Source organism: Lepisma saccharinum, chromosome 21 (genome assembly GCF_977018435.1).
Source record: "Lepisma saccharinum chromosome 21, izLepSacc3.1, whole genome shotgun sequence".
Classification (NCBI taxonomy): Eukaryota; Metazoa; Arthropoda; class Insecta; order Zygentoma; family Lepismatidae; genus Lepisma; species Lepisma saccharinum.
In genome coordinates, this window is record NC_139249.1 from 64,972,009 (window position 1) to 64,989,977 (window position 17,969).

Below are 17,969 nucleotides of genomic sequence, written 5' to 3' on the forward strand. Positions count from 1 at the left end.
AGTCAGGCGCATGCCATATAGGGTGTCTCCAAAACAACGGGAATTTATAGAATCAGAATTAAAGAAAATGCTTTCTTTAGGTATTATACAGGAATCGGAATCTGAATATGGAGCACCTATTATCCTTGTAGCGAAAAAAGACGGTTCTTGCCGCATGGTTGTAGACTTTCGCGGAATTAATGCAAAGATGAAGGTTCCAAATTACTGTCTACCAGTAATCTCCGATATAATTCATTACCTGAGTGGTGTAAAATACATTTCTACGCTTGATCTTTTCTCAGCGTACCATCAGTTGAAGATTGCAGAAAAAGATAGGCACAAAACGGCACTGGTTACCCCTTTAGGAACCTTTGAATATACTAGGCTACCTTTTGGCTTGGCTAACGCTCCAGCAGCTTTTCAGAGATGTGTAGATAAAGTTTTTGCAGGTTTGAAGTGGAATAGTTTGTGTGTTTTTTTGGATGACATAATAGTATTTAGTACCACCTGGTCAGAACATTTAGAGAGATTAGAAAAAATGTTTCTAGCTTTAGAGCGTGCTAACTTAAAGGCTAAGCCTAGTAAATGCCATTTTGCCTTTGGAGAAACGGAAATTCTTGGCCATGTGATAGGACGAAATGGAGTCGCCACCGATCCAAAGAAGGTGGAAGCTATCAGGAATATTCCAGTCCCAACGAATCTAAAACAGGTTAGATCCTTTATTGGCTGTGCAAATTTTTTTCGTAGGTTTATAGAAGGCTTTTCGTTAATTGCTAAACCGCTCACTGATCTTACGAAGAAAGGCGTACCTTTTCAAATAGGGGAAAAACAATTGGCTGCATTTAATCAGTTGAAAGAACGACTTTCGTCCGCCCCCGTGTTGCGACATTTTGACCCGGCGTTGCCTATAGAGCTTCATTGAGACTCCTCAGACCTTGGATTCGGGTCAATGTTGTGTCACGTGATAACGGACCCACAAAATGAAAGGAAAACCATCACCCAACCAGTATCTTTTTGTTCACGGTTATTCACGGGACCCCAGGTTAACTATAGTATTTGCGAAAAGGAATTATACTGTCTTGTATTCTCAGTGCTTCACTTTCGTCAATACTTGACAGACACTTTCTTCACAGCAGTAGTAGATAGTGCAGGAGCTTGTTGGTTACGAACAGCGAAGGATCTCACCAATCGTTTGGCTCGCTGGAGCATAAGGCTTTCTGAATATAAGTTCGCAATAAGACACCGTCCAGGGCATCTTAATTGCGTTCCGGATTGCCTCAGTCGCAGTGCTACAAACCCACTAACAGAAGAAGAGCGAGATTTTATCGACCACGGTGATATAGTAGGTATTATCGATCAACAGGTCGATAAAGTGGTGAATGATCGAGCAATTGAAATAAGAACACGTCAATTGCAAGACCTTAACGTAGAAAGGTTAATCGAGTTAAAGGAAACTGATCCTACCCATCTTTCCGTCCGATATTTCGAACTAGGAAACGGCGTACTATATAGACGCAACGGCAATAGGAAACTGCTAGTCATCCCTGATAATATGGTAAATGATGTGTTATCAGACATACATGACTCCCCATACACAGGAGGTCACGTAGGTCAAACAAAATGCTTGCAAAAAGTAAATGATAGGTATTATTGGAAAACAGCACGTAAGGATGTAATAGATTATGTACGCTCATGTCAGATTTGCCAGGAGAAAAATACACCTACAGGTAAGAAACAAGGATTTCTTCACCCGCTACCTGTCGGGAATATATGCGAATCCTGGAGTTCGGATGTTTTTGGACCAATAACACCTAGTAATGGATACAAGTACATTATATTCGCTGTCGATATGCTCTCTTCGTGGGTATTGGCTCAACCCCTTAGGAGCTTAACGGCAAAGAATGTAGCTTCATTTTTCGTCCAGAAAATTTTTACTATCTTTGGGCCGGTTTCTACTATTCTTACCGATAATGCATCAGTGTACAAAGCAACATTGGTGGAAAATATTTTGAGCGAACTCAAAATCAAGCATCTAAATACAAGTGGGTACCACCCTGAATGCAATGGCAAGGCGGAACGGGTGAACCGTAGCTTTGCTAATATTTTGAGCAAGTATGTTGCACGTCATCAGAAAGACTGGGTATCTTATCTGAACCTCATCGTCTATGCCTCAAATTGTAGTGCACTTGACGGCATTGGGCTAAGTCCATACGAAATTATGTTCGGAAGAAAACCGACGTTTCCCCTCGAAGCTGGATTAAATTCAAATCCAACAGACCCATTTACTGAGAAATATCGCACACACGCACGCTCCATACAAGTTTTAGTCAAGGAATTGCATGATAAACGGCATCATACTGCTAAAAACCGCTACGACAGTAACCGAACAGAACCTTCATACGCGAAAGGTGACTTAGTTATGGTATATATGCCTGCCAGGCAAAAAGGGCTTTCAGATAAGTTGAGACGCAAATATGATGGCCCTTACCATATTGTAAATGTTAGAGGAAAAAATGTTTACGATGTAGAAAGAGTAAAAGGCAAGAAAGCATTGCGTGTAAACATATCTCGTTTAAAACGGTACTGGACACGCCCAGCACAGCAACCAGAGTAGAGAAAGTTCGTTTTATGCACCAAAGTTAATCGGGACGCCGATTATACGTAATATTATGTTAGAATGATCTAGTGGATATTTTAGTATGAAAAAATTGATTTAAATACTGAAGAACAATCGCGACTCAAACCAAGTGTTTTGATTACCAGGCAGGTATCATCCAAGTGATAGTCAAAGTTTGTTATTTTATACTGGCAATCAATCAATGTGCAATTGTAGTTCTAGCTCGTAGACGGAATGTATAGGTTTCCTAATACTATATGTAGATGTATTCTTTTTTTTTTCTTCTCTTTTTACACTTGTTGGATTATCGCAACGCATACGATTGGCAGGAGGAAAAGACGAAACTTAAGTCCGGACAAACAAGAACATCAAATAGCTGCAGTCGTCTTCCTTTCCTTTTCCGTAGTGCGTAATCAGCAATAATATCTTTTCTCCCCCTCGTTTCGTCAAACTGCGAGCGATTCGCGGTCACGCTGTTATCTCGTTTCCGGTAAACAATCCTCACCGTAGCGACTTTCTGTGCTGAAACGAGCTGCATAAAATTTACTTCTTTTTATATAACGCACATCAAGTAGCATACTAAAATAACTATGAGCAGTCGTATTTCTGCCACTACGCAATATGTAACAAAGTTATTATATATTTTTTTTCTCTTTCTAGTTGCCGTATGATATTCCATTCAAATTGGTCACGTAAGAAATTAAAGTTTTTATGCGCGTGTAATATACGCAAGCTACACAATACTCGTAAATCAGCAAATAAAACACAAATACAAATGTAAACTGTGTATCCGCTTCATTCGCTTCGATAATCTTAAGGCTTATATTGCTTTATACACGATTTTTTTTCTCTCTGTTGTAATTGCTACATACCCTTGTAGTTTAATTTGTATTTTCATTTCCGTAGTTCATTAAATTAAGGTCAAGTGGAACTCATTGTGTATTTTCTTTTCTCTTTCTTAAATTCTATGTCTAACGGTTATTTAGGAAAAGTTACCATCGAAGGATTGGATTTAGTAATAACGCCTGCAGGACCTCAATTCCAATCAATCGTCCAAGGAATAGCCTCTCAATTGAATGTTCCGTGCTCTAGAGTTTTAGAACCCCTGAAAATTGAACAAATAAACAAGTATCTAGCTGTTTTGTTCAAAACACAGTCGGCCGACAAATTCTTTTCCGATTGTACAGAAATTGCCAGAAATTTTATTCGAATTCATATGAAAGCAGGAATTTACAGGAATTTTTCGCTTGATTTCGGCGATAAAGATAATTTGGAAGTATTACAATTGTTGCAACAACTAAATGAGTTTTTAATACCAAAGGCGCCTTCAGAAGTCCCCACTTCGGGAAAGATTGATTAATGGTTATAGAGATGCAATTCTAATTGTTTAATGACATTTTTAGTAAAAGTGACGTTTCTTTTGCATAAGAATTATAGTGGTACATTTAGGACCATCAAATGGTGTTCCATATATATGTTTGTACCCTGCATACCCTTCGCCAGATATGGCCATTCATGTTGACCATTGGTTATACAGATTGACCACGGAAGTCTTTGAGATTCCTAGTGTCGGAAATATCCGAAGTTCAGTGTGTGAACAAGTAGTGTCTGCAGAAATTTTATTATTTCTTAAATTTGTGGATAAATGCTCAGGTGAAGCTGAAGAAAAGGACAATTTCCTGGAGCAGTCCTTGGGGCACATTAAATCTTTTATTTTAAAATGCTATGAAAGTTACCAGCTAGACTTCACCTTTGATTGTGAATTTAGTGTCGCCTCACAAACATTAGATTTATTTGCGTACTAAACTGAATGGTTCTCCAGATCACCCAGACATGGACATTGCAAGTGTAGACTCAATTTCTAGTCTCACAACGATTCCTTTTGTTTCATCCCCTCTTGCCATGTCAATATCAGAAGAGGATTATGAGGATGATATTATTAATGTCATTTCTACAGAGGACTTTGAGCGTGACTTTCTGCCGGAAGTCCCATCGCTACCTCTACATTTCTACGTACCACGAGCAGTAGATATTCAGGATGCTTTCATGCCTTCAAACCCGGATGAAGAAATTGAATTGCTGATATTCGTTTTTCTTAATGTGGATTTCCCGGGAGCATTTGTCGCGGGTGACAACCCCTATGTTGAGGAAGGTCTCAATGTTTTGCCCGCGGTACTTCCGCGAGATTCCGCGGCATATTTGTATGTTGTTCATGACATTATCACCATTTTGCGAGCAGGATTACATAGGTTACCTACTCAACAATTAAGACTACGATCTTTTGTTCATTCTTTAATAGGAATTGCTGGAGATTTGTGGACCTTACATACCTTTTATGATTCTGAGGCTGGACTACTCCATTATGTGCCTTCATTCTTGGAAGCTCGAGTGGGATTATATGAGCCGTAATTTCACTCCCCTTCCGCTATGTACATAATGTATATATTACTTTCTATTATACTCTTTAGTTTTAAGTTTAGTTTAAGTTCGATTTGTTCCTTTTTCATTGTGTTAATGGATTTAATTGCCTAGTTATTTTACATTTCCCTAATGGTCAGTTGAAAAAAAAAGTTTATATTACCGTTATAGCTCTAGTCATTTCAGTATTAGTCATATATTTTTTTTGGTGGTAGTATGTTAATCAACGTTATGATCGGTTTCTCTTACTTTTCATTTATTATTATTATATTAGTATTATTTTTTTATTTTTTTTTATTCTTATAAATGATAATTCCCAGTTTTTTTTTCTCTCTCTACTTATTTTCCTCGTTCGCTTCGGGACGAAGCTTTTTCTGGTGGGGAGAAAAATTGGAGTATTGCCGTCACTCACGCATTCTTTAGTTTCAGAATGATCATCCTAACCCTATTTTTATGCTTGGATGGTGTATGGACCATTCCCACTATTAGGCTTACACCAGGAGCCTACTGGCGACAGTTGCCGAAGGTGATCCTATATGAAGGAAGTGTTCCCCTTACCTACATGGAGGATCTTCCAGTGAACAACGTGGTTGACCATTCATTGGTAACATTGGCAAAAACAGGAAAGGTAAATTATGTGGAAACGAACCACGACGCCGAAATATTCAATGCCTTGGACCATATGGTAAGTGAATTACAACAACTATTTTTATTACATTTAAATGATACTTATGTAGAGTTTCCATCACCTCCTGAGAAGTATGACAGAGTTACGCGTGGACTTGGATTAAATTTTATTGGCAACTTCGCGAACTGGTGTTGCGGAATTTTGAGTGAAAGTCAGTTCCATGACATTTTGGTTAATGAGCACACACTTAATTCGGAAATCCACAAAGTTACATCTAGTCTTAAAAACGAGCATCAGCAGGTACATTTATTGAGATCCCAACTTCGCGAACTAATTCAACAAACGAATAACACTGTGATTAAACTCGAATCTCAAGTAGACATACTAAAATCTAATTTCGGAAATAAACTAGTTGAATTAGCAAATAGTGCAAATCGAACGACTCATAACATGAATATATTGGCTTTGAAATCTGTTGTGTTGCACCAATTAGTAATGAGCTCGACAATAAATGCCGAAATAAGGGAACTTAGAACTTCTTGCTTCTCACACAAAATTCCTTTATATCTAATCAGGCCACAAACATTAAAAAGAGATCTTAAACAATTGCAATTTACCTTGGCAAAAAATGGATATCAGTTAGCTATCCCAACATCCCAACTAATGAAATACTACACTGTACCTTTAGCTCATTGCTTGTTCTCTCCTAAACAGGTAGTAGTCACATTAAAGGTTCCAATCACGAAAATAGGCGAGACCCCTATTTTAGAAGAATTCCTCACCGTGCCTTTTAGATGGCAAAACAGCACTTGTAACATAATACATCCACCTTTATTTTCCGCCACTAGTACTAATTCGGTTCGACTCTTGTCAGGTACTTTCCTAGCTACCTGCGACCCGCACAATTCTCCAATGTGTTACCTACCGCGTTTTGGTCACGATGCCACCCTGGGCTCTTCGTGTGCCCAAAAGATACGCCAAGGCACAACTATTCAGGAATTAGCCGGACACTGTATGTATCAATGCTACGAGGGAAGTAATGTTATCGTAACGGAAGTTGCACAGGACCATTATGTAATCACCAACCCGCCGTCAAAAATAAAAGGCGAATGCAACGGCAGATCTTTTACGTTAGATACTAATGAAACTCACGCCGGTGCACTCGAAATTACCCTTCCATGTAATTGCTCTCTATCAATAACAGAAGAAACTGTAATTCCTAGAACCTTTCCATGCTCTAGTCAGACTAGTGACAAGCTGCGTAGCTACCATATTTTGCCCGCTTCATGGGGAAAAATACCAACGATGAAAATAGATGTCTTATTTTCCGGAGGTAAAGCCGCAGAATTCAAACATTTTAATGATTGCTTAGACGCTAGTTGGTTCAAGAAGATACCATTCTTGAAAATATCAACTCAGACAGAGCCGAATGAGGAAAATGACGATCTTAATTTTGATTTGGAAGATATAAAAACTGATATCTCTAACGAGAATCTTTCCAAAATATCATTAAGTCTTGTTTGGAATATAGTCCTTACTCTTGCGGTAGCATGGACAATATATAAGAGTCGTCTTATGACCACTCAATTGATTGCACTCAGTCAAATCCAAACCACTGACGCATTGGGTACTTCACTGGAAATATTTCATGAATTCCTTAATTATTCTATTGTTATTTTAATTCTAATTCTAATGATATTCATTGTGTATTGGATATGTAAGAAATATGTAAAATGTTGTTGTCAACTCACTCCTTTAGTAAGCCAACCCTCACACACCACTTCTAGACAGGTTCTCTTCACTAACGACAATACTTCTAAAGTACAAATACAACCAGGAACAGGGACAGTTCCTAAACCACTGCCCCGTAAACTCAAGGATGGAAATAAACCCATACATTTCTCAATGACAGCATGACTAGCCGTCCTTATCTCTACATTACACACACCCATACTTGTAGATGGCTTAACAATTAAAACCTTCGTAACATCAGGAATCTATATCAACGAAATTGACCCACCTATATTATATGAAACTTCTGTACCACTATTATATCGTCTACAGTACAATGCTGCTTTTTCTGAAATAATTGATTGGGAAGATTTGCCCTCCTCATTGGGAAACACTACGATTACTACCGATCCCTCACTTCAAGGATGGAGTTATTTCCGCATTACTAAAACCCACATACGTACTCTTTTCTTAAAGGAACAGGATATAAACGAAATTCAACATAGAATCCAGAACTTTCCAGCAACAAATTGGGTTAATATTCGAGATCTTACTTTTGTCAATCCACCTCAATTTTTACATATTCTAACCTCAACATGCCAAAACAGAAAGGTACACCCAGCTATATTACCTCTCAACACCCTCGTATCTCATCTAGATAGACTTGAAGGAAAGATAGCTAAATATAATTATACTCTGGCCATCTCCACAACCAATTTAGGGCAATATTACAACACTCCAATACTAGAATGTACCATAGGACCACAATATACCCTAATTGGCCTGAAAATACCAATTATGCGTAAACGATCCAAATTTCGAGCGTACAACATAAAACCCCTACCATTTCAATTCAAAAACAACATATGCCAAATAACACTAACATCAGATGAAGTACTAATCGATGAATATGAAAAGACGTTTTACGAACACTCTTGTTCTCTAACTAATGATATACTATGTTTTATTACGCCTTACAGAAACATATACACCTCAGATTACAGATGTTTAAAGTCTATATTTACACAGGATGCTACTACTATAGAACAGTACTGCCCACTACGTTGTCATGAAGACCCTGTACTTAACTTACCTGTACTATTAAACGTCTCGACCTATTTAGTATTGACACCACCAGATGTGGAAATAACAGTTAAATGCGAAAGCATACTTTTTAGTTTTAAGAGAGATTCCCCTTATGGAACCTTAGTAGTTCAATTAGGTTGTCAATGTGTAATGTGTATAAATTCTAAATGTTATAGAGCACAGTTCCCTTGCATTCTCCCAGATCCCACAAAGGCACAAATATCCCAATTTTTACCAATACATTGGGTAAATCACCGCCAAACTAATATAACTAACTATGAGTGTACATCTGATATAATTAATAAACCTAAATGTATGGTTGTCAAACAAATGGAATCACCTACGAACCAGAAAATAGTATCTTTAGTTCATCTTCACATTTGGTTAAGCTTACTGACATGTGTAATGGTCACATTCTTATCATGGTTAGGTTACCGAATCTATCGCAGAAGCCATACAACCCAGCGGAATGCCTCAGTTCCTGTCATTATGCGTGGGCAAAACGATAGACCTCCCTCCTACGAAGCACCGAAATGTCCAGTATATGAATGTATCTTGGAGTAATTACCATATTGTTAAATCAAGTCTCAGTTTCAGAGCTATGGACAACTTTACTCCTTTTGATGACTGAACCTGTTCCTATCCACGGGGAGCCACTTCCGAGGGCCGCCCTAGGACCGTCGCCCACATTAGGACGAAACAGGAAGGAATCCTGGGACCCTAAACCATTAGCGAACACAAGTGAAAGTGAATAGTGCAGTGACCAACAACGGAATAAAAAGCAAATCTTAACCATAAACTTTTGAAGAATACTATACTCTTATTATGTAAACTAACTTATCATGTAATTTATATCTAACTCCAAATGGGTCCAGTGACTTGAGCAATCAGATTGTTTAAATACATAGGTAAATAATTGAAGCCTAACCAGTCAATAGTCAGCTTAGATGGAGGCCATCTAAGATAAGGACGGGCGATATGTAACGAGCGTTTCTGCAAGTTACATAATGGGGCGTTGTCTCTGCCAAGAGTAGGAAAGCAAAACCAGGAAATAGGACTTGCGTCACTATCACTTGTCTCGTCCTCAACACGTGTGATACAGACCAGGCCCTTCCTTCCCCCCAAAAGCTATCAAGGGCAAGGTTCCTGACAAGGCTACCTACAGGAAGTTTGGTGGTTTAGCTCAACAAGGCCAGAGCCTTGACCGTGAATATTCTGGGGGCATCCCGGACGATAAGCTCGAGGTCTACGGACCACAAGCCTTCGTCATGGTCAGCAAGGCCATACCTCTCCCCCAGAAAGGACTGTCAGCTAAAATAACCACAAGGTTGCGGTATACTAAGTTGGGTTGGGGAATTGAGACAAGGACGCCCATGTTAATAAATACTAGGAGAATCATAGAAAAGGGGCTGAGTCCAGATACTCCGAGAGACGACAAGAGGCCGCGCCATAGCTCGCTGCTCCTATCTTAGAGGGTAAGCCTCAACTTAACCAAGTGGTGACACTTGGGACTTATTACTTATAGGAATAGTTCAAGTCACTAAATGGCCATAGAGATAGGGAGTTAGTCTATAATCAATATTGTTAACCATTAGAATAATAAATAACAGATATATATATTAAACGGGTTGTGTATTAATGTCTACCATCTGAGAAAATAGTCCCCCTCGTAACGCCAGACAACCCGCAAGCGTTACATTGTCTATGTAAAAGGAATGGTTCAAAGGCAAGTTACAAGTGAAGTCACTTGAACAACTTACTTTTCATGACATAATTCCATACAAATTAATGCTTTCTGAATCTTTGAAATGTACAAATTAGTTCCTCCAAAATTCAAGTTTAGTTCCACAATCATTCCCAGTGATCTAAGTGCATTTCTGATATTCCTTTGGAAAAATTGGTAAAACTTCAACACGGTCCCAACGGATTTCTTCATTTTTACACAAGAAACTACTTACGGAAATGAGATTCTGTAGCATTTAGAAGTTTGTGGAGGTATTTTCTTTCATCGTGCAATTTATTTCACCAGGAAATCATGTATTTTTGAACAGAAATATCTCTCTTGACGCAAAATTGTTGTTCCTTTCATTTCCTTGCACTACGTGAACCAAATGTTGCGAATGTTTGATGATGTAACTCCCTCTGTGTTTCCAACCATGCCGTTTTTAGCAAGGAGATGACAATTTTAACTATGTTTGCCTAACGTAACCGAACCTAACCTTGCCGTGCATGTTCTGGGACTATCCGTGCATGGTTCGTGGGGCTAAGGATTTTTCGGTTTCTGGGGCTATCTGTGCATGGTTCATGGGGCTATCCGTGAATGGTTTGTGGGGAATTTTTTGGTTGACAAGGTTGGAAACACTGCATAGCCAATGTTGATGTGCCACGCTAGTCAAGCTGTCTCGCCATATTGTGTCTTATGCAAACGAAAAAGGAAGAAAAATAATTATTCTAATTGTGAAAAATTCAAATTATTTTCGTGAAAAAAGAAAAATACCACCTTAAAGAATCCTTCGCAATGCAGAATAGGTAAGTACGAATGTTAAAAGTGACGAAATGAACGAGTGAGAGGTGCTGGGACAGTGTCGAAGTTTTACCGAAAAATCATTACACAATCGGTACCATGGCCTTCATAACAAGATATTTGTTAGCATATTGACATATTTCATCCTTGTACTACATAATAACAATGCAGAAGTATCTATATTTGTTGAGGTTCTATTTAGAAAAGGTATAAATTTACAACACCGGAAGTATTTCAGATTGCTTTGAAATTATGCATACTCACTCATTTCGGTCTCGTAATCAAGAATCTGCAGTTAAAAATTGGTGGTCACTTCAAGAAATTGTGAAATTACGTGCAGATATTAACGCTATGATTGTTGATACACTATTATGGTAGCCATGTTTGATGATGTGAACAAGTGAAGTTCGCTATTCGTTACGCTGTCTACAGCGTTGCCCCACTTTTACTTTGTTACTTGGAGATCATTGATCGTGGAAGAATGGAGGAGGAAAGGAATGAAAAGATCGTTATGCAAAGACGACAGTGACAATGAGAATATGGAGGGAGAAGAGATTGTGGAATGCCACTTCAAATAGAGGCAAGTTTGGCAACGGTGTGTTTGCTACAATGTTGTGCGATAAGTGATACATGTTGCATTGATTAGCATTTGAGAAAATGGCATCTTGCATAAGGTGGAAAAAATGTGGTACTACTTTACTATACCAGAGACACCTGTCAATGATTTATTTCACACTTTTTACATTGCTAACGTACTATTCTGCATTGCGGAACATTTATTTAGGTGAAATAATGAATTTCTAACGAAAATAATGTCTATGTCTTACATTAACGAGTACTTACTAGTCTTCCTTATTTCCACACAATATGGCGATAGATTACCCGTTCATCGCGCGTTGTGCCAGTGTTTCAGTGTTTTGTCGATTTGGAGTGTGCATGCAGTGTTGCAACCTTGTTCACCGAAAAATACCTAAATTTTAAAAAAAATTAAAAACACCACGAAATTTTTTCACGAAAAAAAGGTCAATTTTTGACATAAAGAGTAATTATTAAACCATTGACGTTAGCCCCAAAAACCATCCACGGGTAGCCCCAAAAACCATTGACGATAGCCCCACGAACCATCACGGGGACAAGGTATGCCTACTAGGTTAGGTTAGGTTCCATTAGCACTCCTTTAATTCAATTTAGCATATACGGACAACGACTCGTCATCTAATAGCGAAAAGACTGTGTGGGTTAAAACACTGACTACGGCGTTTACGTCATCAAACACATGAACACTGTGGTCTCATGCAGAAAGCAAATGGCGGCAGCAGCATAGCACGTCGGAAAGACATTTTCGTAGAAAACCACATGCATTCGCATTAAAATGGATCAAAACTACATTACCGAACATCAACAACGCTACAGAAAATGATTTGCGTAAGTACTTTCTCCTGCAAATTTGAAGAAATCCGTCTCTGGTATAGTAAAGTGTTACCAAAAATGTTTGCCCCACAAACCATTCACGTTAAGGTTAGGTAAGCATAGTAAAAATTAAGGGTCATCATAAACACAGTTTTGAAACACAAATCATTGAAAAAAAAAATAGTTGTTTTGGTAAATTTCTCGTAAGGGACAAACAGCTGAAATTTCCTAGTTTATTTAATTTGAATATTCGTACTTACGTATTCTGCATTGAGAAACATTGCTGAAAGTGGCATTTCGCTTATTTCACGGAAATAAGCTATATTTGCGACATATTGAGTAAGTTTTCTTCGTTTCTTTTTGCCTTCGGTAACACGCAAAATGGCGATCACAGTTTCACTACCGTACTCAGCATGCAGTATTTCCACCCCACTGCACCCAAAGATACCTACGTAGCCCACAAACCATTGACGCATAGCCCCACAAACCATTCATACATAGCCCCACGGCCATTTCCGGTAAGGTTAGGTTAGGTAGGGTCACTATAGGTTACAATAGTTAAAAATTGGTTTCGAAAAAAATATGCGTAGCCCCACACACCATTCTCGCATAGCCCCAGGAACCATTGATGCATACCCCCCCGAACCATTGACGCATAGCCCCACGAACCATTGACACATAGCCCCACAAAGCATTTTTAGAAACGTATCTTCTTCAGTTACAAAAACACGTGTTTGGAAACACTGACCAGGATTACGTCATCACACACAGGCTACATCCACCTGGAAGTAAATGGATGCAAGAACTTCCGTGCATCGGTCACACATTTATATCGAAAAATAGATGATTTACCGTCAAAATTCAATGAACGATGCGAGAAAACACTTCCCCGAACTTCCAGAAGTATAAAGAAACTGCATTCGGTAAGTAATTTCTCCTGTAAATTTGATGAAATCCGTTTCTCCCTTACGAGAAATTTACCGTTGTTTTCTTCATAAATCAAGGGTGTTTACTCCGTTCACGGACCCACTTATTTTGTAATTTCTAGACGTGACCGCCAAATTTACACTGTAGATTCGTGATTAGGAGGCCAAAATTAGTGAGTATGCCGAATTTCAAACAAATTGGAGATACTTCCGGTATTGTAAATTCGCTGCTCAGAAAAAAATGTAGCTCTAGTAAAGTTAGCGAGGTTGGATGCCATGTATACGTTATTTTACTATTTTACATTTGTGTGTATTCAAAACCTTTATACGCTATGTATACGTTTTAGGCCAGTTATGTTTGATTGATGACATTATCATTTTCTTTATGTATGCATTTTGTAAGAACTCCAAGACATGAGAGACTATACCAAAATATATAGGCTATACCAAATATATCGGTTATCTGTGGTTTAGGTTAGTTGAAACAAATTTTGAGTTAAATAAAACGTCCCAATAACATCTTTCAATGAAACCAAAAATCATTGGTTCCCAGAAAGTAATCCACACTTGCACACTAGTTGGTGTGCGTTACCTGTAACAAAACTTGAGGAAAGTATAACCGCGTGAGAAAACTGTACACCACAAAGAGTACAAAAAAGTCATCTACAGCATACGAATGTAGACACAAGGAAATTTTCACAAGAACTACCTCTCGGACGGGTAAAATTTGCTTGAAAGCTATACAAGTGTGAAAATTTAAATACTAACCACCGAACTCTTATTTACTAATTACGAAGCTTCAGCGTACACAATTTCATTATACTTCCTGTTAGGAAAACACGTAGTTATAAATAATGAAGAAATCACATTACACAAAAACGTAGGAAATGCGTTTCGATGTTTTCAATCGCATTAGTCTGTGTCACGGTGCTTTGGTTATCTTCTTCATCTTCCATTCCATTCCATTCCTGTAATTGACCCTGTCTCCAATTGACTGTCGACTTTGGTCAGCGGGCCTGGTCAAAGCAAACTATTGTAGGTGGCAGCAGCCGTGTTGTGTCTGATGCCGAACGTGCTGCTATTACATTAAATTGAAAGATTAATATCAACTTAACCTCAGAAATGATGTCTGAACATGATAGTTGAATAATCAGTGCTGTAAAAGTAAGACTTTTGAAAAGACGATCGTCAACAACAGAAAAGATATCGGAACTCAAAAATGCCTTAAAATTTGCACAGCACTATTTTACGTCACTTGCAACTTTCAAAATTTAAGTGATCTGTTGTTTAGAATCTGGTCAAGAATAATGCATAAGAATGGACATTTCCACTCAATTTTTTTTTAAAGCAATTTTAAAAATTTCACCCTGAAAAAATGACCCCTGCAATTTTTCGCGTTTCTCTGGTTCAGTTTAAGGGGAAAACCAGACTTCCAAAGTTGCGAGGCTAGCGTTGCGCTGGAAAACACGCCCCGCCATGTTAATACGTCACGACTTAGAGAGGTCGTTTGTCGTCTGCTTCGAGCGTCCAGTTCACTGGGGTAGACCACGGGGAGCCAACGTGTACAGCAGTTTTGCAAATCTGTGTAGAGTTAAATCATAGAATAGTTAGGGTATAGAAGATTACCCCATATTTAAACCTCGCTGCGCTTTGAAATTGCATTTCCATCGGTGGCCAGTAGATGGCGCGGCCGTCTTCTTTTGCTGCTCGCAGTAAATAGGGGGGAGATTCATTGTCCCACTGGAGTGTCCTTCACCACAGAAAGGACAGGGGTGGGTTGTGAAACAGGTTTTCTGAAAACGAGGGGGAATATATGTCTTTTTCTGATTTCATGCAGTTCTTGAATTTACGGAATGAGGACTTTGCCAGGCAGCTACATACCCTACCAGGCAGGCCCGTAGCTAGAGGGGGGCAGGGGGGGCAGTTGAGAGCCTTCTTTGCCCCCCCTGTGAAAAATACAGAACACATTTCTACCTGGAATTCTCACTAATCTTTACAATTATATCCTGTATTAGTCTAGCAACATAACAAAGACATTTATTGATTTGGTGATTTATGAAGGTTTGTAGGATTCCATATAATGTCGTATCAGGATTTGCGGAAAAATTCTCTTCCAGATTCAGACTTCGTGAAATGATTTCGCAATTTTCAAAGTTCAATTTTCTAGAACAGTTGTGACATTTTGAGTAGTCGTGTATTACAGATGCCTAATGTATTTGGATGTTTTTCTTGGATGTGTTGCTATGAAGTCTCAACAGCATAATTTTTTGTTTCCCAAGTCTACCTTTTGGTAATAGCGATTCATGTGATAGAGAGAGGGAGTGCATATTTGATTTTTTTACTTAGCGTTGATTTTCTGCCACATCTAGCTAATCGTGACAATGAGTGTTGACGTGAAATTTATGATGAGGCACTCACAAACAGTGCTGCAACCACAGGGGGAGCAGGGGCATTGTCCATCCAAATCTTGGAAGGAAGTCCAATCTGGGGGGGGGGGCAAACATTGAAGTAAAGAAACCTGACTAGCAGACTCTAAGAATAGCAGGACAAATGGATACTAAAGATGGAATTAGTTTTCAAGTGTTTCTTGCATTTTTCTTCCAGACGGCTAAGGGCACTTGCAGGGGGCACAGAGGGGCAATTGCCTTCTCGATTTCAAATTTTATACAAATAAAAGTACATTTCGTAAAATTTTCTTGCTCCTTCGCACGCATACGCAAATAACATAAGCAACATAGGCGTGTGCTATGATATCCATTTTATAAAGGAAAGTTAAGTCTTCACCCTGACTGTTTCCATGATATCAATTCCATAGCATTTTATATATTTCTCTCAGAATTTTAAGCGGCAGTAAAAATAAATGACATTTGCAACAGCGAAGCTATCAATGGGATTGCATACATTGAGGACAGAAAATGCCATATTTCGATTCCTTGTAACATCGAAAGAAGAATTAGACGATGAGAAAACTTGCTTGCCTTGATGTCCTGTACAAACTGTAAAAATTGTCGGTGCTATCAGGCGGCACCCTATGAATATAGGTTCAAGAAAATGACAATTCATTGTGCCTGTAGTACCTGAGGCACAACCTAATTTTTTGACAAATAATTATGTCAACTCTTCTTCTATGGAGTGGACTCTCCTAATTTTATTCATATATCTTAAGCCATTCTGTGACTGGCAGAAATAAGTATCAGCATAAAGAAAAACCCTGATATTTGGGGTTTGTATGCTTCTGCTCAAAAAGTGGTGGTGATAAGCGGCCCAGAGACCTCGTGCCGCGGAAATGGGGTAAGGTGAAGGAGGCCCCTTATATCGTTCGGTTTCGTACCATAGCCATTAAGGAAGATTTTTTCATAATGTAAAGAGGATACAACATTTCCTTCTATAAAACTTGATATAAAATATTAATGATGACACTGTAATCCAAGAAGTCATTGATCAATCAAGGGATTCCTATTTGTTTTTCGGGTGTCAAACACATGTATTTCAACAACACAATAATTTGCAAAATGATTAACCTAACCAGTAGGCAAACATTGTCTGTAGTGATGCAAGAGTCTTTCATTTGTAGCAAATAGAATCCATGGTGGGGTAAGGGACCCATGTTTTAATGTTTTAGCAAGTATGCCTACAAAAAATGTATTACAAATTTTTACACAATTCATCACAGTGTAGATAATATGTAACCATTATTATTTAGGTAATTTGATTTTTCTTGCATAACACAACACAATGGTGTTGTTGGATTCTTGTTAGATTCCTTTGTGAATAAAAATCTTCATACCGAAAACTAGAGGGAATCATTATGAAGCATGATTTATAAAGGGCTCCCTTAATCAGTTCTGCAGAGAGGCCCAAAGCTGTTGGTACATATTAATCGTCTATTAACATTATCGACCTGTAAATATCAAGTAGATACAGTCCCTATTAGCCTATTTATGTTAAACTTTATATTCTTTGGCAATCTGGAAAGATCATTATCGAAATATTGCTTTTTGATGTTGCTCGAAGTTTTTTTGTTCGTTGGAGTTTCAAGATATCATTCCTTTTCTGTTCCTTATCTCTTTTGGGGGAGGGGCAAGTGTGTAACCTGCTATATCTGCCAATGGGACACAATATATTAACATTTTGCCCCTTCTAGGATTGACTTCGCCCCCCCTACAAAGAATTCCTGGCTACGGGCCTGCTACCAGGGCGCGAAATCATTGAAGATTGATTTTGGGGGGGGGGGGGCAAGAAGATTGTGGTTTACACAGACATACACAAACTATACATATATATTATGTATGTGCATGAAACTTTTCAAATTTTCTACCAAGCAACTGAGAAGAAAGAGCCTATATGATTAATATTTATAATGTTATTAAATATAAAAGTAAATTACTAAACATGTAAAAATACATTAGTATTTAATACATATAAGGGAATTTATTTGATATTTTTTATGTATCAGATATTTATAACTGCCTTCTCGATTGCGCAAATACGTTTTCGCCTTGCAATCAAGGAGTCCCGGGTTCGATACCTGGTGGAGGCACATAGTGGTTCGGATCCCACTTTAAACTATGTTTGATTGACTTGTTATTGATTTTTAGTTTTGGTTATTATGTATAGGTTTTCTACCTACCTGTGGGTGATCGCGGCGAT

At 38.4% G+C, this 17,969-nt stretch overlaps 1 protein-coding gene across 1 annotated transcript in view; it reads right to left on the reverse strand.

Annotated features, from left to right (window-relative positions):
- Nucleotides 1-14,177, reverse strand: part of Brr2 (U5 small nuclear ribonucleoprotein l(3)72Ab) — a 164,030-nt gene extending 149,853 nt beyond the window's left edge. The window contains exon 1 of the mRNA XM_083143160.1: nt 14,088-14,177. The gene's annotated coding sequence lies outside the window, so the exon portion shown is untranslated. The remainder of the gene's footprint in view (nt 1-14,087) is intronic.
- Between the last annotated feature and the right edge of the window lie 3,792 nt (nt 14,178-17,969).